The sequence below is a fragment of the Poromitra crassiceps genome, assembly GCF_964638095.1.
Source record: "Poromitra crassiceps genome assembly, contig: HAP1_SCAFFOLD_1161, whole genome shotgun sequence".
Classification (NCBI taxonomy): domain Eukaryota; kingdom Metazoa; phylum Chordata; class Actinopteri; order Beryciformes; family Melamphaidae; genus Poromitra; species Poromitra crassiceps.
The window spans coordinates 1-23,452 of record NW_028151249.1 but is presented as its reverse complement, the minus strand read 5'-3'; the positions used below and the strand labels follow the sequence as shown (position 1 = coordinate 23,452).

Genomic DNA, 23,452 nt, shown 5'->3' with positions numbered 1-23,452 from the left:
TGTGAATATGTTAAAGGAACTCTCCGCCCATTTTCAACCAGCTTTGTATAATTAGAACATCAGTAGTATATCAGAAAACTGTAAACGGTTTTGAAGTCTGTCATTTAATTTGACAGTTATTGAGTGCACTAACTCAAATTAATAACTCATTAACTTAAATCAACTCTCAATAACTGTCAAACTATTCATCATTCATCTAGTTTGACAGTTATTGAGAGTTGATTTGAGTTAATGAGTTATTAATTTGAGTTAGTGTGGACCAGTGATGTCACTGGTCCACACTTTAACACTCAATAACTGTCAAATTAAATGACAGACTTCAAAACAGTTTACAGTTTTCTGATATACTACTGATGTTCTAATGATACAAAGCTGGTTGAAAATGGGCGGAGTGTTCCTTTAAGGCAGACTGATGAAGAAAGACGTTTTATCTGCCACTAATTTGATATAGGCTACTAATTGGTAGATTATGTATCAGCATTGCTTGAAGGTCCAAAACCATCTCATAAATAGTTCAAAAGCAAAGATAGGCCGGTGAGTCTAAGCATTTCCAAAGCTGACTTGGGGACACATAATGGCTGATGTCATGATCATGGGTCTGGAAATGTGCATGAAACAGGACTGAGCTGCTGTAGCAAAGACTAACAACATACAGTAGGCATTTCTCACCCACAATACGCAACAAAAGGTGAACAACAAAGCATCATTTTGGACGCGGTGCTGACAGACTTCATAAACGAGGGGAAATGGAATGATTCTGTCTACCGACAAAGAAATGAACACAATGACAAACACTGTATAATCCACTGATCCAAATTGCGCGAGCTTCATCGGTTTTCAACACGGTCCATGTAAGACAGCCATGTAACAACATGGCCGTTCAGTCTTCCCTCAAAGTGGAGCTCTTGGTAAACCCCGGGCCTTTATCAAAACATACAAATTGATTTACCAACCTTATCAGTAAGTCAAGTCAACCATAGTCTGTGTAATCACTAGTACTAATACATACAGTATAGATTGAGGTGTATTAGCCTAGTCTTCTAAGCACATGTTGGAAACATGTGCAATAGAAACATCTACATTGGTACAGTACATGAATAAACGAAACATAAGGAGTTGAACTGTGCGTAATCGTATTGCCTTTCTGTGAAACACAGTTATGTTGTGGTCTGGACTATGGGGAACGTATCCCTAAATGTATGGAAACGGATTAGGAAGGTCGCTGCCTTGAATGATCAAATGATCTACTAACATAAAGATTAGCACCAGACATAAAAGCATTGTTGGGAAAAGACAGCATTCCTTCTTGAGCAACAAAAAAATACATACAAAAATGTATAAAATACAAAAAATTATGTAATTTATTTTACAAGTAGCGAGTGTGTACTTATAAACACCATCACAATTAAGATCAACAGCTGCTTAAAAGTACTATCAAAGTAGTGTCCAAATGTGCGAATCTGTGGCACACACAGTCCATGGAGTCCGGAGTCCTGCAGGTCGACCGTTCACTGACCTTGATGGTCCAGAGGGTTGAGCCTCTCTCGCTGCAGCCAGTGTGTCACCACACCAGGCCATCGCAGACAGACCGCAACATAGAGACTCCACCAGGCCATCGCAGACAGACCGCAACACAGAGACTCCACCAGGCCATCGCAGACAGACCGCAACACAGAGACTCCATCAGAGTCCGTTGTAAAGCGGTCTGCAGTGCGGCTCCAGCTTGTCCTCCAGGACGTAGTCTGGTCCACACACCCAGGGGTCCCCCGTCTCCCACTGCCACTTCTGCAGACCCTGCCTCAGGCTCTCCAGGACGGAGCTGTAGGACGGGTCCGACGCCAGGTTCCTCGTTTCGCCTGGGTCTGCCCTGTGTTGGAGCATTATTTGTGAACATTTAAACAAACCAGAGGAAAAACCCAACGGAAACCATGAACATATCATTTAGAATTCTACTTCTAAATGTCACTATATCTGAAAGTCAGGTTGAATTATAAAAGACATAAAGGGCTTTTAAGTAATGTGTGCACTGTGCACACAGTATTGAGTATTCTACATACTTTACGAGCATTTCAGTAGAAAAAACAGTGTCAGCAGTGTCTGTTAAATGAAACAGTGATTTCTGAACTAATGTGACAATGGGGATCACTGCAATTTTGTGAATTGTCTACATCTGTCTAATTCAATTGGTCAGTCTCGAGCACGGTTTAATTTAATTGGCCACTGCACTAATGAGCCACCCTAAATGCAGAAGTGATTCTGGACCTGTTTTAGTGATCAGTTCCAATGCTACCATGCTGTTTTCATAGTGTGGTGTGCAAAACAAAAATCTGAATTTACTCATTTACTCAGTGTACATTTAAAAGTAGCCAAGTAGAATATCTATAATTTAAATTACTTGAGTAAAAGAATAGAGGGTATGCATGTGATGTCACAGAGGCAGAAGTCACTGTGGGGTCACGCCCACTGAGTCACAGCAAGACTGAGCTTGAATGCAGTAATCAGCCTAGATAACTGACACCTGCTGCTCAGGGAGGAACTTGACGCTAATTTTGACACTCATTCCTGATTGAGGGGGCGTGTTTCAGTGGGTGTGCATACCCTCTATAGCATTATTTAAAAAAACATGTTAAAAGTACAAATCCTCAAACATTTTTTTACTTCCACCTCTGGTTTGAGGCTTTAAAGTTGCCTTATTGTGGGAAATCAATTTATCCTCGACTTATATACAAATAAGATTAAAGATGTTTAAAGTAGACATTGTTGAAATCAGATTTTGTTTTAGTGGTTTAATTTAAAATAGTTAAATAGTAGTTTAAAAAAAAATAGTTAAAAATCCCTCCTTTTGTATCAACACTCAGCAGGTTTACCTCATTTAAATCAGAGAGGTCCTCTGATGTTGTTGGCCAATCATGGCCCAGTATTGTGGCTGTTCTGCTGAGGACTTTATAAAATACACTTTTAACTCGACTACATTTCTGTCTGAAACATCACGGGGAACATTTTCCTCATCTTGAGGAGCCATCATACAAACAAACTCATGAAGAAAGGCAGAGTATGGGCCCTTTAACAGACCTGGTGTCAAACAGTTCCCAGCGCTCCCTGTAGTAGTACTGCTGCAGGGTTTTGAACCAGTGAGTGGGCTGCTGCAGCCGGGTGCGGTTCAGCAGGTCCTGAAAGGTGGGCGAAACGTAAAAGTCCTGGTCGATGGGGAACGGCATGCGGTAGTGCAGGTTGTGGAGAAGGCGGTACGCCCCCTGGTGGACTGAGCGGATTGGGTAGTACATGGTCACCTGAAATTGTCGTGAAAAGAAATGTCAAATGCCAGGTGAAAGCCTTGTAGTCAGGGTTTGGGTTGATTCATGAAATAACTCATCAATGGCATTGAGAGGGGGTGGGGGGGTGGCTGGGGGGCAGAAGACAGAATTGGAATAGGAATTTCAGGGAAAAGTTCAATTTAATTCAAAATATGAAATTCTGTGAAAGTCCATGGTTTTTGGTTTTAGCTTAGCACATATCTGAGATTACATATGGTTTTTTATTATTAATAGTGAATATCATAAAATGTTCAAGGGACCTTTCAGGTGGTATTTAATGCAGAACGTGTCAGCGTAATGCATAAATTATGATTGAACGTATTCAGTCTTTTATTTGATTCGTCATAATGTTTGATTTATAACAGAAGTGGAGCTCGGTGACATTCTAATTCCAATTCCAACTCCCAAGAACTGACTTGGAATGTACCATCATGCATTCTCAGTTCAGTTCATGAACGGCCCTGCTTGTAATACAGTATGTTACATGTGATTCCTTCATGGTTGGACATCTCCGACAGTAGCGATGAAAGATCATATCCAGGCCTGCAGCGAGGCGCACTGACCTCATGGAGGGACTGACTTGCGTAGACGGTGAGCCAGCTGCTGGGCTCAGTGACCAGAGCGGGCAGCAAGGAGCGACCGGTCAGATGGACCGGGCTCGAGGGGCTGCCGGGGAGGCTGTAGGACGGGTAGGGGACAGAGAACCAGTCCAGAATGGTGGGAGTGACGTCTGGCAGAGGAGAGACAGGAGAAAGAGAGGAAGGAGAAAGACAGAGTGACAGAATGAGACAGCGAGATGGACTGTGATCACAGATTCAAGATTCAAGATTTTTATTGTCACTCCGTAGTATAGGTATCACGTGTGACATTCTTGTGCTGTAGGCTCCGTTACAACATAGTGCAAAAAATGAAAGATATATAAATAAAAAAACAAGAGGCAACAAGCAATAAGCAGTAAGACACGCCACAGACAGTGGCGTATTCACTGCCCATAGTGCAAATGGCATGAACATACTTTAAACATAATTAAACATAATAAAATTCTGTTAGGTGCAAATAGCGTATACCTAATTAAACATACTACTACCTAATTAAACTACCTAATTAAAAATACAGTCCTGAAGATAAAGCTGCATCCTCCATCCTGAGGTCATCAGTGTGACATTGCCGTATAATGTTATGTTATTAGTATATATATCATTGTTATTACTAGAATCATTACATACTGCATACCGTATGTACTGATAATTGATATAATGGTCCCACTATTTCATACTGTGTATACTACAGATATTATATTTGCTATATTTATAATCTCACATATATCATTTAGTGATCATATTTAAGTGAGAAATCGATATTTTTCTCTTCTTACATTATATTTGCCCCCTACTATTTACTTGTATTATTTTTTATTATTATCTAAGTTTCACCTGATTTCCTCTCAGATGTTAACATACTCCTGATGCAGCATCCTCAAGTCTCCCTCTTGTGGCCCCTTCAGCAATTCAACACATCAGAGCTGAAATATTCCCCTTTGCCAATTAGTCTACGGCTATTTTCACAGCTGCCTCCTTCGTGGAGCAGTTCATTTTTGAAATGAGACAGCAAACGCACCAAAGACTACTAGACAATTGCCAGGAAATCGTGCATTTAATTTCACCATACTTCTCGGAAAAATGTTCCTCCACTTGTGACCCCCCCATATCCCCCTCTTACCCAGCAGGCTGACGTAGGCCTGGCTGGTGTCTCCCCAGCGCCCCCTGTGGTCTGGAGAGGACAGCAGCATGGGCTCTGCCGTGCCGGAGCGGTACAGGTTGGTTCTGCCGTTGGGGAAGGGGATCCCGTTATCTGAGCTGTAGATGACCAGTGTGTCGTTCTCATAGCCGGCCGCCCTCAGCTCCTGGAGGACCAAACCAATACCTACACACACACACACACACACACACACACACACACACACACACACACACACACACACACACACACACACACACACACACACACACACACACACACACACACACACACACACACACACACACACACACACACACACACAGGTCTACTTCACATAGGTCACATAGGTCTAGTTCACACCTGACCATAGTGTTACATACCCTGGTCCAGCCTGCTAACAGTGGTGTACTGGGCAGCCAGGTCGGCTCGTGCTGCAGGTGTATCTGGTACAAAAGGGGGGACCTGGAGAGCACAAGATGAGAAACTCATTATTGTGTCATCTATCAAACTCAAGTCTGTGTGTGTCGAAGAGTGATTTCATTACAGTAACCATCAGACAGACATGATCTTAAGATTTTGGATATCTATTATATATTCCTGTGATGTGGCCAGGTCTTACTCGAAAAAGAGATCTTGGATCTCAAGTAATTTTCCCTGGTAAAATAAAGGTGAAATAAATAAATAATCATCGTATCATTAATAAATTGCTCTGTAGGTGACAACAATGTCCAGAACTTCACAACGTGTGTGAATATTCAACTCTAACAACAGCGGTGGAGGTGCATGAAGTGAAAAGAAAATCCAAATGAGGTAAGAACCACTCTGATGGGATTAATAGTCCCCTTAAAGACAACATGAAACTTCTGCTTCTGTAATGTGACGCTCTTCTGGTTGAAACAAGATGTTGGAGTGGGATGAAACGCTGTAGAGGAAAAATGAGTCTCACACCTGTGGGCCAAAATGAATGACAAGAGTCTTCTGTGGCTTCTTTACTCAGTCAGACGTGTCTGGAGAGAGTTCAAGTGAACTGCAGGATACTCTCTGACAAAGGGTAGAAATGTCAGTTTCTCTATAGTCTATACAGATCAGTGTAGTTGCTTTGTTCATCCTTTTCTAAGAAATCATTATGGCCAATGTTATATGCACACTTCAAACTAGCCAAAACTAATTCTACATTACGTACTACTTTTGCATCTTGGCTAGTGGCTATGAGTGTGACACTTGTCTTCCCACCATAGTCAGCAGCTCTCCAATATAGGTGCCTGCTCCTCCTCTAGAGGGCTGAACTTCTACATCAGTGGAAGTCATAAATGCACTTATGACTTCTTCATGTGATCAGGACATGATGAAGATCCTTCACAGAATACTCTATGATGATATTCAGGGAAAAGGACACAGTGTTCTATTCTATTTCCTACAGCGTGAGGAGGGTTCATCCAAAAGTGGGCGGGGAGAACCACAGCAAACAAGGAAAGAAAGTCAGAAGAGCTGGATGCTGGTTGGCCTTCTCTTGAACCACTGGCCTCCTCTGTCACCTCCAACAGGATGACAACAAGAAGGTGTGGGAACCCTATATATATATATATATATATATATATATATATATATATATATATATATATATATATATATATATATATATACAGCAACTTGGTGTCTATGAGCCATACTGCAGTGCTATGACCCCCTCTGCTGGATCTTCACTGACACTGCAACTACGTCACATCCCACTCTACAGGAAACTTTTGAGCCACTTCATACAACATCAACATCATAAACCAGCTGTTGAAAGGGGAAGTATGTTGGATACTCCCCCCCCCCCAGCTTTATTTCCTTGTTGAAGCGGATTTAGTTTCACTTTCACTTCTCTCTGTGTCGTTATTAACTTCTCATCTCACAGATTACTTCCTCCACCTAAGGTATTATACCCTCAGTTTCTACTTATTAGTCAGTTTCCAGTCTATAGAGAGGGAGAGAGACGGGGGAGAGAGTGAGAGAAAGAAAGGGAGGGAGAGAGACAGAGAGGTGGGAGAGAAAGAGAGGTGGAGAGAAAGGGAGGGGGGAGAGAGAGATTGACTCACTCTATATTTGAAGACGAAGGTCATTCTCCTGTCTTTCATCCCGGCAAAACGCTCAATAACCACGTCATCATACAATAACAACAAGTCCGTATCTGAGCGATGTGAAGAAATGCAGACAGTATGTATCAGGGAGTTGTAATGAAGGGGCAGATCAGCTCAGACAATAGAACCGATTACTTGTGTAACCTCTGACCTGTCTGATGAAGTGATTGTGTGAAGAGATTAATCTTAGTCATTCCCATGGAAAATTACATAATTATCTCTGTCGGAGGCGAAGCCGGGGGGAGATTATGTGATCGGTCGTGTGTGTCTGTTCTGGTGTAGCTCCTGCATTTACTAGTGAGGATGCCTATTGTGATGACATCATAAGTGAAATCGCCCACCTTCAATAGTGACATCATATGTCAGGTGCAACATCACCAATGATGACATATAAGTGCAATTGGAGACAGCGACAAACCGTATATTGGGCTTTAGGTGTAGCGGTGCCTGGCGGAGATCTGCATTCTACTGAGTGCATGCACTTTTCTAGTTGTTGGAGTTGACTATTTCCTGTGATTTTACCAGGAGTAACGATGGCGACAGATAAAGAGAAGCTCTTGGAAGTGCTGGAAGATTTGGGAGAAACAGATTTCACTAAGTTCCAGTGGTTCCTGCAGCAGCTTGGCAACATGGAATTTGTACCGTCCATGTTCATCAAAAAAGGCCATGAGACAAACAGGCATGAGACAGTGGATATGATGGTCCAGCAATACCCTGGAGACCTTCTGGAGATGGCCAAGAAGGTTCTGATGAAGATGAAGAGGAACGATCTAGTGATGTGGTTGTCAAACTGCTCAGGTAAGTCATGGAAAGATTTAAAAAAATACATTTGGAAAAAAAGGATACACCTTATGCAATCATTCATTCATCATTATGCATCATCTACTTGTGTTGGCCGACATCCAGACAAAAAGATGTGTGACAGCTTGTGCGTGTATGTTCAAGATTCAAGATTCAAGATGAATTTGAATAGCCATAGTGAGTAATCAGATTACAAAAGAGGAATTTGACTTAGTGCAAGTATGCAGCGATGCGGGGGGGGTGACAAAGTCCTGATTTGTATTTATTGTATTGTATTGTATTTGTGATTTGACTGTAGAGCAGCAGGTCTGTGAGCGTAAGTCGTCCATTTGGTTCTGGGAAGTGAAAGACATTTTCCTGATCTGTTGTTACTGATGTCTGTCAGTTCTAAACTACCAACTAACCAGTCTAACTACCAGTAACCAGTCTAACTAACCAGTGTAACTAACTAGTATAACTAACCAGTGTAACTACCGGTAACCAGTCTAACTAGACAGTCTAACTAGACAATCTAACTAGCCAGCCTAACTAGCGGTAACCAGTCTAACTAACCAGTCAAACTAATCGGTGTAACTAACCAGTCTAAGTAGCCAGTATAAATAACCAGTGTAACTAGCCAGTCTAACTAACCTGTGTAACTAGCCAGTCTAACTAACCAGTCTAACTAATCAGTGTAACTAGCCAGTCTAACCAGTCTAACTAGCCAGTCTAACTAACCAGTGTAACTAGCCAGTCTAACCAGTCTAACTGATCAGTGTAACTAGCCAGTCTAACCAGTGTAACTAGCCAGTCTAACAAGTCTAACTAACGAGTGTAACTAGCCAATCTAACTAACGAGTGTAACTAGCCAGTCTAACTAACCAGTGTAGCTAACCAGTCTAACTAACCAGTGTAGCTAACCAGTCTAACAAGTCTAACTAACGAGTGTAACTAGCCAATCTAACTAACCAGTGTAGCTAACCAGTCTAACTAACCAGTCTCCAGCTAATGATCACCTGTTTGTCTGTTCCATGCAGAGCAAACGGTGGGCGGTGCTGGTAAAAACCTGAGGGAAGCAAGAAGCAGCACTACCACCACACAGACTGGAGGTGTCGTCAACACGCCTGATTTTACTGGAGCTCACCTTAAAGGGGCGAATATAAACTTCAATAGCAACACTGGTCCAAGTCCAAATGGTAAATAGTTTGCTGGATTTTACGAATGAAAATCTTTCTGATTATTGTGCAGTTCACAGCAGACACATGTTTCTGTTTCATGCAGCACATTTGGGGGTGTATTCACACCTGTAGGTCGTTTGCTTTGTTCCGATTCAGGTACTTAATTGATACAATTGTTGCATTTGTGCCTTGGTTCGTTTGTGTTTACACAGCCACAAATGAAACGGTCCAAATAGTATTGTCAAACTTCCTGGATTGGCCAGCAGACACGCTGATAGGCTAATAGCCTCTCGGGATGGACAAAATAATTCCCAGAGATTTTCCTATATGATTATAAAAATGCGTTTTGTTAGACCTACATTTTAGGCTATGTCGGGCGTCTGCCGTGCGAGGAGAGAGAGAGAGAGAGAGAGAGAGAGAAAGAAAGAAAGAAAGAAAGAGGGAGGGATCGGGAGAGAGAGAGAGGGAGAAAGTTCTTTATTTATTTATTAATGTATGCTATGTAGGCTATGTAAGCCTATGTATTTATTTAGCCTATTTAGGCTATTGGGAATTTGGAGATAGAAGATCAAAGACCCTCGCAAATTCTGCTATTAGGCTACTATCACGGAGATGAGGATTAGCCGAGACATAGGCTATATGAACACCTGTCCTGTCAGGAATAAAATATTAATAAATAATTTAATAATAACGGACATTTCGAGGAAGACATGCAATCAGTCTGATTGTCTGATTGAACCAGACAATCTTATCACAAAGAAGGCTGGCTCTGATTACCACGATTTGTCACAGACAATAAGTGACAAACAAGTATAGGCCTACTGCCTACATGTACATCCAATAATATATCGGACTGATGGTGCCTATGATATGGGCACTTTTTACCCTAATTATGATTCCGGGACTGATATTATGGTACAAGGAAGCTAGTGAGTAGGTACATAGTTCCAAATTCGGATTCTACATAGTCAAAAATGTATGATTTGACACCAATATCATTCAAATAGGACAAGTCTTTGCGATTACTGTATATTTAATGTCGGCCATCTTGAAAAATGGCCGCCATCTTGAATTTTTAGGTGGCTAACGGGTTTTATCAAAAGAGCAATCCCCAAGGAGTATGTGTGCCAATTTTCGTGTTTCTTTCCGGAAATGAACGATTGTTACAGTTATCTGCTCCACTAAAGTCAGGTTTCTCTCTTCCTCTCCTCCTGCATGTCCAGGTGGAGCCAGCGTGTGGGCCATCACTCCAGAGGAGAGGGCGAAACATGAGAAGAAGTTTGACTCCCTCACTCCCATCCTCGGCTATGTCTCGGGTAGGCTGCAAAATCACAACAAACAGACTGATATTAATAATAAGGGTACTGTCTAAAGAACGACTGCTAGCGTCTCCGGTGAGCTAGCTGCATCCTGCCAGTATCTGGATGGTCTGAATGCGCTTCTACCTTTAAACCCAGTGTTTTGTGTGTCTGCAGGAGAGCAGGCAAGGAAGTTCTTCCTGCAGTCTGGCCTACCTGCTCGGGTCCTGGCTGAGATCTGGTAAGGAACCGATGAGACTGCATCATAATGTGTGTGTTGTTGAGCCAAAGCAAGTGGGTCAGTAGGTCCAGCGCCCAAGTGCTTTTAGTCAGGAGAGGGTTTGTCCATACAGGACCATTAAGTCCCCCTTTGAAACTTCCTGTTGAGAGCTGACTTCCTGAACAGTCTGCCCCACCCTGGGCCACTGTAATTCCCAGTCATCTGAAGGCAGGATGTAAAATCTGGGCTCCCGAATGTGTGTGTGTGTGTGTGTGTGTGTGTGTGTGTTTGTGTTTGTGTTTGTGTTTGTGTGTGTGTGTGTGTGTGCGTGTGTGTGTGTGTGTGTGTGTGTGTGTGTGTGTGCGTGCGTGCGTGTGTATAACTGAACTCTCTGTGTTGCCTAGGATCCAATCCCACAGCCTTTTCCCCTGTGCCATGTTCAGCTTTTATATCACCTCCGTAAAGGAGCAATGCGAGTGGACTTTGAGTGATCTCTCCTGCAGCTTTGTCAGCTCACGGATCACGCTGTTACACCTGCAGTTCTCCCTCTCTCCTCCAGGCACCTGGCCGACATGGGCAGCGACGGGAAGATGGACAGACTGGAGTTCTCCATCGCCCTGAAGCTCATTAAACTCAAGCTGCAGGGGCGGAGCTTACCCCCCTCTCTACCAGGCATAATGAAGCAGCCTCCCATCTGCAATCCTGCCTCAAACATGGCATCATCGACACGTTTCGGTAGGACGTCCTCTACTAAGAGATCACAGCCGCATTCCGCTTGCAAAACCGTCTCATTTGAATTGCTCACTCTAGTTAGTTAGTTAGTTTATTGACAACCATAGAAATATTCACAATATATACAACTATTAAAATAATCATATAAAATACGAAAAATAAAAACAATGGGTCCAATCACATAACAGATACATAAAACTAAGATGTTTGTTCACGTTCCAAGATAGCTAAGCATTTACTCAACATAGATAGCATTTTCTTGTCCATATTTTGAAATAATACCCGTAGGTCAGTAGACTGACAATCAAAACTGTCCCGGATATCCTGGGTCTGGGGGCACAACCCGAGCGTTTTTCCTTCAAATGTCAAGAAAATGGAAATGGCAAAAAATAATGGTAGCTTTCAAAGAATAATGGGAAATTTAACTATTTCAGTCTTTTGAAGCGTGCGCTTTTGATTTCCCCCTCCTCGTAGGAATGGGTTCGATGCCAAACCTGTCCGTCGGCATGGCGTCCATGTCGGCGATGTCAGCCATGCCCCTCCTGACACCCGTCCCGCTGAACGCCCCCGTGCCCTCCGTGCAGCCGCTGCTGGCCACGCCCATGACCCTGCCCCTCATCAGCAGCCTCGGGAACTTCGGGCCAGAGGAGACTGTTCCTCCTAAAGACAAAGGTATTGTACTGTTTCACTGATTTTCCTCATTTAGGCTTTGCATCTTTTGTCTTGTGTTTTTCTGCACACTGTGCATGTAATATAGTGGACATCGACTATGTGTGTGCCCTATTGTTTAAGGTTTAATATTCAAAAAAAAAAACGTTCTGGCTTTTCTTCTCAGAATTCTGACTTTTTCCCTCAAAATTCTGATATTAAGCTCAGAATTATGACTTTTTCCTCCTTAAATTCGGACATAAAAATGCCAGAAATTTGACTTTTTTTCCCTCTGAATTTGGACTTTAATCAATTCTGACTTTTTCTCACAATTCTGACATTAAGCTCAGAATTCTAACATTAAACTCAGAATTCTGACATTAAGCTCAGAATTCTGACATTAAAGGGGGACTAACCCCCCAGATATGTATCAGAACAGTGATTTGAAAATACCTATGGAAAAAACCAAGAAATGACATATACTCTTGTCTATACTAGACTCTTTGGCTGTGTTGAAGTCAGGATTTTTTTTCGGAAATCGACGCCATTACAGTTTGCCTACCGCCTCAAAAATAATTTATTTGAGAGGGGCAATATCTTTATAAATATCAACAACTAGCCAACGCTGGTGGTCTGTATGGAAACAGCGTTGCTTAAAATGGTTGAAAGTTATATAAATTTGGTAATTCAGTGGCGAACTAGAAATTTAATTATTTTTGTCCATGTGTGTGTGTGTGGGCGTCTGTGCCTATCGATAAGAGCAAAGTGAGGCGAGGCTCGTTTACCGCAGCACACCGCACAATAGGACAAACCCCCCGCTCTGGGGTAACACAATGCGAGATTTCTCCACGTCATTCCCTCGTCCAACTTGCCATGAAGTCCCCTTTTCATTTTAGTTTGGGGGCTTTTCGTGATTCTTGTTAAAAGATGTGCAAAAGTTTTCCTCTCAGCGCAGTGCAGGCTGCGCCTCCTCCCTCCTGCCAGACCCCGGCTGGCGAAACAGCCTGCTGCATGCATGGGGCGCTCTGTAACCTCACGGAGCAACAAACAAACACAGACAGAATAGCTGGTGTGCGATTTTTCTGCTCAATACAGTCTGAGATTGGGTACAGGATTGAGGGAACCCTGCATCTGTTTGCGAAGGTGCGACTGGACAGGACGCTTTTCACAGACGGGCACAGCGTCAGTAGCTGAGTAGCCTGCTATAGTCGGAGCGAGGTGAGTGTCTCTCAGGGCACAGCTGCAGATCTCTCCTCCTCCTCCACCAATTCAGTCAGTCAGAAATGTCAGACTGTGCTCTCTCGGCCAGAGGGAGCACAGCCTCATGCACGAGCCCCAAGCTCCGGGGGCGCGCGCAGCAGCATACAGTACGACTCTCTCCCGCCTGACTGGCCTGGAGACAGTGCTTCCAACTCGGACTGATAATATAAACATCATCATTCGAGCTTATCCAGGTAAGATATTAATAAAGTAATGACACATTCAGCGGGAAACGAACTATAATTAAGACATGTGCCAACTTCGACGACGTTTGGTTCAGTATTTTAAGAGCAAACTTCCTGAAAAGTTGCTGTTTTGGAGATTTATAAAAGGTTGGGAATGATTTTACAGCAACACAATGTCATGTCCTTCCTTTTATGATTATAGTGGCGTTTATTGATAGTATTGTGTTACATAGGAGTTGGTAGGAAAATAACAGGCGATTGTAATAAATTAACAGGTCAAGTGACATCATGGGAATAGGCTTGGAGTTCTGAGGAGCCGAAAGGGTACAGGGGGGGTAGGGGAGTAATTATCTTGAAATCCCATAGTCTTTGGGGACAATGTGACGTCAGTTTGTACCAAATCTCCCATTCATTTGAGGGGAAAAAAAAGCAGTGTTCCACCCTTAGAGGGCGCTTATGCCAGATATGCTGCTGAAAAATGATACAAATGGTAAAATGGCAACAGTTTGGTGTCAAATGTGGAAATTCTGACCAGAATTCTTCACACATCACCCCCAAAGTCATATATATTGGTTAAAAGCTGAAAAAAAGTGTTTTGGGGGTTAGTTACACTTTAAGCTCAGAATTCTGACATTAAACTCAGAATTCTGACATTAAACTCAGAATTCTGACATTAAGCTCAGAATTCTAACATTATTTTCAGAATTCTGACTTTATTCTTAGAATCCTGATTTAAACTCAGAACTCAAATAAATGTTTCACATGTGGCCCGAATCCTCTTCAAGGTTGGGAACAACCGTGTTATGATTTATGACTGTTATAAATAAATCTGAGAATTAAATTGGTTAATTTTACTTTTTCCCTTCGTTTCTCCTCAGAGAAGCACTTTGTGGATAAACACCGGGCTGGGCTGATCTATGGAGTGACCAATGTTGAACGGATCCTGGACGAGCTCCTCGACGAGGACGTTATCGCGCAAGAATGCTACGATAGGATCTTTGGTAAAGCCACCACTCAGGAAAAAATGAGGGAGCTCCATAACTCACTGAAAACCAGAAAAGGCAAAGATACCTTCTACCATCTCCTTCAGCAACATGAGAAAGATCTTGTGGCAGAACTCAAGGAAAAAATGAAAAATTAGTCATTACTGTTACCAGGGTTGAATTCATTTTTTAGCCAAGCAAATATGAACCGAGGATTGGTCTTCAATGGGCCGCTAGCCACCCACCCATGATCTGCTAGCTTAATAGTGCACCCCCCCTTCTTGGACAATTTGATCTATTATAGTATCTATCTGGACTGTGGCTCTGCCATTTTTAGGAACTGTGATTACCGAGAATTTCGTTTTTTACAACCTGGACCTTATTTCTAGCTTTAATTATGATTTTTTTTTTTTTATTGATCCACTACAACATTATAATGCACTGAACAGCGGCCTGGAACAGAGGAAATAGAGGCATGTGTAATGTATGTATTACGTCCTGTAAATAGCTCATTTTCTGACATGCAGTGTGGCTCAAAACCTTATTATATGATACTGACATAAATGTGTCGATATGCCACTGTGTCCTAAATTGTGTATATTAGGCATCTACCCTGTCAATTGCTCTTTAAATAATAGAGAAAGGAAAATGGTTGATTTGTGCTTATTACAGGCCAGACGTTCAATTGCTTTGTGTTGGAAGAATGTTGGGTGCCCCTCTCTAGGTCAGTGGTTGAAAAATCTAACATCTAGTCTAGCTCTGGAGAAACTTACTTATATGATTAGGAAGAAAATGACAGACTTTTATGGCATTTGGGAAATGTTTTTGGAATTTGTTAAAAATGGTGACATTGAAGAGGCATTGGAAGGGTGACTTGAATGTGAAATAGGCTATTGTAAATGATATGTGCGGTATGTATATATAATTGTGATGGTACCTACAGTTGATTCAACTTATTTATTTGTGTTACTTTTATTTCATTCTTGCATTGTCCTTTTTACTTTTTCTTTTTATACTGCCACAGGGTTGGGGGGGGTTATAAATGATGTATGTTAGATGTATGATGAGAATACATGTACAGTAATTACATGCAAAACCAATAAATATATGGTTATAAAAGAAATAAAATAAAATGTGTCGATATTTACCTCTGCCAGCCATTCATTGCTCAGTTTTCCATCCAGGGACTGACATACAGGGACTCTGAACTAGGGATGTTCATCAATTATCGAAAATCGATAATTGATCGTTAAGGATTGGAATCGATCCTGTGGCATTTGGATCGATTTTTTAATTATTTAAACAAAACAAAACAAAAACAAAAATGTTTTTTTTTTTTTTTTTTTTTTTTTTTTGGGACTAGGTTTGGGTGGAATTCGTTCCTCCTCGCCCCACTCCATTGCACAGCCGACTAACGTGAGGTGGAGCTTCATATAGTCTCTAGTTTTCTGGCTGGGCACGGGCCTTTGTGCCAACAAAACTGTTTTAAACATGGGAAATTCACACCGGCATGCGCCGGGGACAGCAGTGTTGTAGAGGAGACACATTGAAATAAAGAGTTCATTGAGGAGAACACGTTGTCTTTCGTATTTTCTGCCATAGACATTCATTTTGTAAAAAAAAAAAAAAAAAATTGAAAATTTTCTAAGTATTAATATGATCGATAATCGATAATTGATCGTTAATTCTCACCAATTATCGATTTTGCAAAATTTTCAAAATGAACATCCCTACTCTGAACTCAGACTCAGTTGAGAGCTCAGAGCAGTCGATCAAGTCATCATGAGGATTGCTGGATCTGATTACGATCATATAGACAATGCATTTGAATTCGATGGCCGCCCGTATTTATTTGAGCCGGTCCGGACTGATGTCATCAGGATTACAAACTGAAGAGCGGGGGGAATGGGAGCTTCTATCTCTTCCAATGTGACGGACAGCAGACAGAGACAGGGTGAACACGCTGGCTGCAGCAATGTAAACTATACAGCGTTCATTTTCTCTTTGTCTCTATGAAATAAGGATATGAGCTGCTGCCTGTCAGAAAATAAGCTATTTACAGGACATACATACACGCATTATATACACATGCCCCTATTTCCTCTGTTCCAGACCGCTACTTTGCACATTATAATGTTGGTTGTTTATTGTTTAATTGGATCCCCATTAGCTGCCACACAAGGTGATCGCTCCTCTTCCTGGGGTCCACACAGAACAAGAAAATACATCTATATCTATCTATATAAAAGGGAGCATGCAGGCAACTTTTCTGTTTGTTTGTCTGTTTAAATTTTTGTCCCACTGACTACCTACACACACACACACACACACACACACACACACACACACACACACACACGGAGGCATTATGACATCACTGATGATGTCATCAGTGATGTCATACATCACTTATGATGTCATCAGTGATGTCATAACATGCAAAGTTGTGACATCATCAGTGATGTCATTAATCAGTGATGTCATAAGAGCACTGACGGGACAGCCAGCACTACCAGCATGACAAGGGATTGATAGCATTCTGTTACCACACGGCCATCTTGGTAGGAAAATAACAGGTGATTGTAATCATGTGACAAACACAGCCAATGAGCTGTGTGTATTGTAAAGCGCCATATTAGGAAATAGGGTTGCAATGTGGTTCTACAGTGAAACATCACGATGGACGATGGCATCGTCGTTGACGGGGGTGGGGAGGTGGGGGAGTGGGGAGGTGGGGAGTGGGGGAGTTGGGAGGTGGGGGGTGGGGAGGTGGGGAGGTGGGGGAGTGGGGAGGTGGGGGAGTGGGGGAGTTGGGTGGACAGACAGCGTGTAGCACTCAGCAGAGAGAGGGAGGCTGGTGCTGAAACTGAAACTCTGACCAGAGCCGAGGCTATTTAGCCTGTGTTGGATATATTCATTAGTAATTACTATCTAATACATTTCATACTTTCAGTTAAATGTGCAGGGCGAAAACATAAAGTCATACAATTCAAGATTGTACATAGACTGCATTGGTCCAGGGCGAGATTGGCCAAATTTACACCAAACATGGATCCTAATTGTGATCGCTGTCAAACAACCCCAGCCACTTTATCACATATGTTTTGGCTTTGCCCAAAATTAGTAGATTTTTGGCATTCCATATTTAATTTTTTTTTGGATATATTGGAAATATCCATTGAACCTCTTGCCATAATTGCAATCTTTGGTGTGGTCCCGCATGATCTCTCCCTCAACCAATGCAGTAAAAAGATGATAGCGTTTGGTACACTTCTGGTTAGAAGACTTGTACTCCTTAAATGGAAAGACAAGTTTCCTCCAACTTTCAATCACTAGGTCAGAGATCTTATGTATCATCTAACCCTAGAAAAAATCTGATACGCTACAAGGGGTTGTGCTCTCGACTTTTATACCATCTGGCAGCCAGTCCTGGACCAGGTAGAGAAAATGGACGCTTCAAGCATTTCAAATGTATAGATTTACCCCCCCCCCTCTCATATTTATTTTCATTCATCTGTTTTTGTTGTTGTTGTTTGTTGTTGTTTGTTTTTCTTTCTTTTCTTTTTCTTTTATGTGTCTTTGTGTACTGATATACTGTGATGTATGACATGATGTATGTGGTGTAATAGGCTAGGAGTCCTTGTGGGATGGGTTTTTGTTTAAAAGTGTCAAGTGTATTTAAATCTGGATTTTGTATGATATACAGAAAACGAATAAAAAAACTTTGAACAAAAAAATGTGCAGGGCGAAATGTTGCTTCATGTTTAGTAGACGTATGTTATAGCCCGACTTTTTGAAATCTCAGTCCCAGGAGAGAACGTGAGAGGTTGGCTCTGTGTGGAGGTAAGTCTTTAATCGTTAGCAGTGCCCTCCTCCCAAGTCAAGACTCGCGTATAGCCTAATCGCTGATTGATGTTTTGTAATTTTACCACTAAAGCACTTTTTATGCAAAGTATTTTGATATTTTTGTAACCACGGTTGTTTCTGTTGAATTACTTGTATAGCTGTGCTGCTAATCCTGTTATTTCAGTCACATCCCTACTGAAACGTATTTTTGCCCTAAACAATAAGCGCCTCATGGATCGACTCATTTCGCTGTTTTATCACATTTATTCTCATTTCTGTAAGTTTCGTTTTCTGTCGCAACAGTTTTGTTGCTGCGCTTATCATTTATCTGTCAATAAAAGTGTTCAATCAGAAAAAAAAAAAAAAAAAAAGACTCACGTATAGCCTACCGATATTGGCTTTGTACTCGTGAAGCTGCTTTCATCATTAGTAATGAGATGAGATTTTACTTGTGAAAATGTCGTGCATTTTGCTCACGCTTGGCAGGCCGGGGGTGGGGGGGGGGGGGTGGGAGGGGGGGAATAAGTGGACATCACAATGGCCCGATGTAGAAGGCTCAGAGGTCGATGGGGGTCAGAGGTCGATGGAGGTCGGCCCATCGACGATGGTCCATCGTGCCAAGTGGAAGTGCAGCATGTGACATCATGGGAATACTCTGAATACCCTTGGCTCAGAGGCCCATGCATCATGAGATGTCCCCGTCAAAGGGCATCCTCCACGAGTGTGTCCTGAGCAGAGCAGCACAGACACAGAGAGGCTTCTACCCTGAGCACAGAGCAGCACAGACACAGAGAGGCTTCTACCCTGAGCACAGAGCAGCACAGACACAGAGAGGTTCTAGCCTGAGCACAGAGCAGCACAGACACGGAGGTTCTACCCTGAGCACAGAGCAGCACAGACACAGAGGCTTCTACCCTGAGCACAGAGCAGCACAGACACAGAGGCTTCTAGCCTGAGCACAGAGCAGCACAGACACAGAGGCTTCTAGCCTGAGCACAGAGCAGCACAGACACAGAGGCTTCTACCCTGAGCACAGAGCAGCACAGACACAGAGGCTTCTACCCTGAGCACAGAGCAGCACAGACACGGAGGCTTCTTCAGAAGTGGACATCACAATGGCCCGATGTAGAAGGCTCAGAGGTCGATGGGGGTCAGAGGTCGATGGAGGTCGGCCCATCGACGATGGTCCATCGTGCCAAGTGGAAGTGCAGCATGTGACATCATGGGAATACTCTGAATACCCTTGGCTCAGAGGCCCATGCATCATGAGATGTCCCCGTCAAAGGGCATCCTCCACGAGTGTGTCCTGAGCAGAGCAGCACAGACACAGAGAGGCTTCTACCCTGAGCACAGAGCAGCACAGACACAGAGAGGCTTCTACCCTGAGCACAGAGCAGCACAGACACAGAGAGGTTCTACCCTGAGCACAGAGCAGCACAGACACAGAGAGGCTTCTACCCTGAGCACAGAGCAGCACAGACACGGAGGCTTCTACCCTGAGCACAGAGCAGCACAGACACAGAGAGGCTTCTACCCTGAGCACAGAGCAGCACAGACACAGAGGCTTCTAGCCTGAGCACAGAGCAGCACAGACACGGAGGTTCTACCCTGAGCACAGAGCAGCACAGACACAGAGGCTTCTACCCTGAGCACAGAGCAGCACAGACACAGAGGCTTCTAGCCTGAGCACAGAGCAGCACAGACACAGAGGCTTCTAGCCTGAGCACAGAGCAGCACAGACACAGAGGCTTCTACCCTGAGCACAGAGCAGCACAGACACAGAGGCTTCTACCCTGAGCACAGAGCAGCACAGACACAGAGGCTTCTACCCTGAGCACAGAGCAGCACAGAGAGGCTTCTACCCTGAGCACAGAGCAGCACAGAGAGGCTTCTACCCTGAGCACAGAGCAGCACAGACACGGAGGCTTCTAGCCTGAGCACAGAGCAGCACAGACACAGAGGCTTCTACCAGAGAAAACCCGCTTCACAACATCCAGCCCCTTCAAGAGGAGGACAAGAAAGACAAGGAGAGGAAAGAAGAGGCCCAAACCGGGCAACCGCACAGGTCCAACATGATCAACATTTCCAGCATGGAGCTAAGTAATAATCAACATAATCAAAGTAATATGATAGTAAATAAATAAATAAATAATAAATAATAAAGTTGCTAGCTTGCAATGAAAAAATAATAATGCTGGTAGTTTGCAATTAAAAAAAATATAATACATGTTTATTGTTGGGAGTGTTGGTTGTTGGTGTTATGTGATTTTATTTATTTATGTATTTATTTATTTGGGGGGGGGTGGGGTGGAGCTGCTGCATCAGCCTAATTAGTGATAAGTCACGTGCATGTCACAGTTCCCTGAAGGAATTCCTTAACATCACAATGTTTAAGGATTTTTACAGTATTGATAAAATAGCCAAGAGAATTAAATGATCATGATTTCTCTTACTACCACATATGCCACTGACCTGAACTTGTTCCGGTGTGTAATATTCCGGTGTCCAGTCGGGAATTCTACCCATTCCCATTTCACCGTTCCCAAACTTCTCACAGAAAGCTCCGTACTGCGGCTGGGAGTGTCCACAGCGGTGGGTGTCATGGAACGCGACGTAGAGGAAGAATGGTCTCTCTTCTCTATTCGCTCTTTCTCCTTTGTTCCCCTTTGCTGGCTTTGCCCTCCGCTCGATGGCTTCCTCTTTGTGCGTCTGGAAAAACTTCCGGACCAGGAGTTTGATCCGGGTGATGTTCCGGCCCACCTGGAGCACAGAGTTGTTCTCCTCTGTGTAGGCGAAATCAAAAGGGTATACAGACCCAGGGCCAACATGCTTCTTCCCTATTATACCTGAGAGAGAGAGAGAGAGAGAGAGAGACAGAGAGAGAGAGAGAGAGAGAGAGAGAGAGAGAGAGAGAGAGAGAGAGAGAGAGAGAGAGAGAGAGAGAGAGAGAGAGAGAAATTAGCATGGATAAATAATAAAATAATAATAATAAAACATCTATCTAAAGCAAAACATATTATCAAATGGGGGTCCATGGTCTAATTTGTGTCAGTTTTAGGGGTCCTTGACATGAAAGGGTTTTGAGAACCATCGGCGAAGAAAGCCACAAACAGCAAGAAGGTGTGTGCACAGACCTTCTGGTGCAGGACAAATACCTTATTATATATTTTTTCCAGCTAGTAAACTAGAAAAATTGGGAAATAATCATTTATATCCCTTTGCTTGTTTACTATGTGTACTCATGAGCGGAGTATGACCCATTACTATAAAGTGCAATTCATCAGTATATCACGACAGTGACAAACTGTTATTGTCTAGTCTTAAATCAAAACAAAGTAGGTGTGTGTGCAGACTTGACAATAAGGCACATTGTCCTTTCTGATCAACTGGAGACTTTTTTTATTTACCTGTATGGACGTTGGCTTGATGCAGGAGCAGAGGCAGGCTTTGCACTCGCGTCAAACGAGTTGAAGTGGTGGACTCCCCTGATGAAGTCCATACATGCCGTTCTGGTGCTGAGAACGCAGGACAAACACAACTTGGCTGCTCTGCGTTCGTGAACAAAATGAGGAAGCATACTTTCGATGGGATAGTGTGTGCGTGTGTGTGTGTGTGTGTGTCGTGTGTGTGTGTGTGTGTGTCTGTCTGTGTGTGTGTGTGTGTGTGTTACCTGTGGCAGGCCAGTGAGGATGGAGGCCGCGGCTGGGGGAGCAGCTGCTGACGGAGGTGAAAGCGTTGCGGAACACTAGGCTGCGGCGGGCCAGCGAGGCGGAGGTGGGGGGTCCGGACTACAGAGTTGTTGTACACTTCTGTTTCAAAACCTGCGTCATCAGCTGGGAAACGGGGCAAAGACAGAAGATGGGCCAGTTACAGGTTACGAAGAGGTGGCACCATGGTGGGTGTAGGGTGGGGGAGTGAGGTGCCATGGTGGGTGTAGGGTGGGGGAGTGAGGTCTAGAAGCACCTTAGTCCTGACTGAGGTCAAGGGGCATCTGCAATGGCCCTAAACTTTGGAACAACTTGCCACTGGATGTTTGGCCAAGTCTGCATCATATTTTTTAACTTGCCCTCTCTGACCTTTAATATACTGCATATTGTTTTGTTGTTGCCTCTGCATGCTTCTACTTATCTTCCCATTATTGTAAACCATGGCTGTTTGTTGTTCCTACTTCTGTAAACTGCTCTCATATTGTTTCCACTGTTCTCCTTTCTCCATGTTGTTTCTGACTATAGTCTGCATGGCTGGGAATCACTTTGTAAACCGTTTTTAGAACGTGCCATATCAATAAAGATCCTATGCAGCAAGGCATATTCAGGCGATCACTTACCAATTATTAGAAGGACGTGTCTTTTCTTGGCTTCCCCGATGCAACATGACATGAAAAGAGACAACACACCAGCGTGTGCAGCAGCAGCAGCATGATGAACACACTCTTAAAGCCTAAACTTGGCCCTACTTCCTCCAGTTCCAGGACAAACCCTCTCAGCTGTTTTGCTTAGAAACACGCGTTGAAAGCGACTGATCTCAGCGAATAAATTATGAATTAATACAGAAACGTCATATTTCATAAAGCTACATCGGCTGTATTAAAAGAACAACAACAATCACACCCCTTCCTGAAACAACTTAAACCCCGCCCACTTTGGTCACATGACAGCGGTCACATGAGAAGCGCCTGTCCAAAAAATGAGGAAGTACCTCTCTCTCTCTCTCTCTCTCTCTCTCTCTCTCTCTCTCTCTCTCTCTCTCTCTCTCTCTCTCTCTCTCTCTCTCTCTCTCTCTCTCTCTCTCTCTCTCTCTCTCTCTCTCTCTCTCTCTCTCTCTCTCTCTCTGTCGCTCTCTCTCTCTCTCTCTCTCTCTCTCTCTCTCTCTCTCTCTCTCTCTCTCCTCTCTCTCTCCCTTTGCGCGAGTCTTTTTGAGGAAGTTGTTTTTAAATGAAGCATAACTTAATAAAATCACAGCTGCAAAACTAAAGCATAATGTAACAGAAGACGCGCTCGTACTGGTAAGATTCTATATTGTTTTCTATTCTGTTCTGGGTGTTGACATCTTTACATACTAATGTACATTATGTTATTTATATCTTTGTCAATCTAATATTTCACTATTCAGTTTTAGAGATAGTATGGGAAGACACCAAAACCT

General features: G+C 43.1%; 1 pseudogene across 1 annotated transcript; it reads right to left on the bottom strand.

The window, feature by feature from the left end:
- Nucleotides 1–1,336: 1,336 nt before the first annotated feature.
- LOC310771748 (N-sulfoglucosamine sulfohydrolase-like) lies at nt 1,337–21,810 on the bottom strand (annotated as a pseudogene). Its single transcript, XR_014554074.1, has 7 exons — nt 21,715–21,810; nt 20,780–21,153; nt 5,435–5,516; nt 5,034–5,237; nt 3,878–4,044; nt 3,073–3,290; nt 1,337–1,867 (listed from the first exon to the last, which is right to left on the bottom strand). The product of XR_014554074.1 is annotated as an N-sulfoglucosamine sulfohydrolase-like (transcript).
- Nucleotides 21,811–23,452: the final 1,642 nt, after the last annotated feature.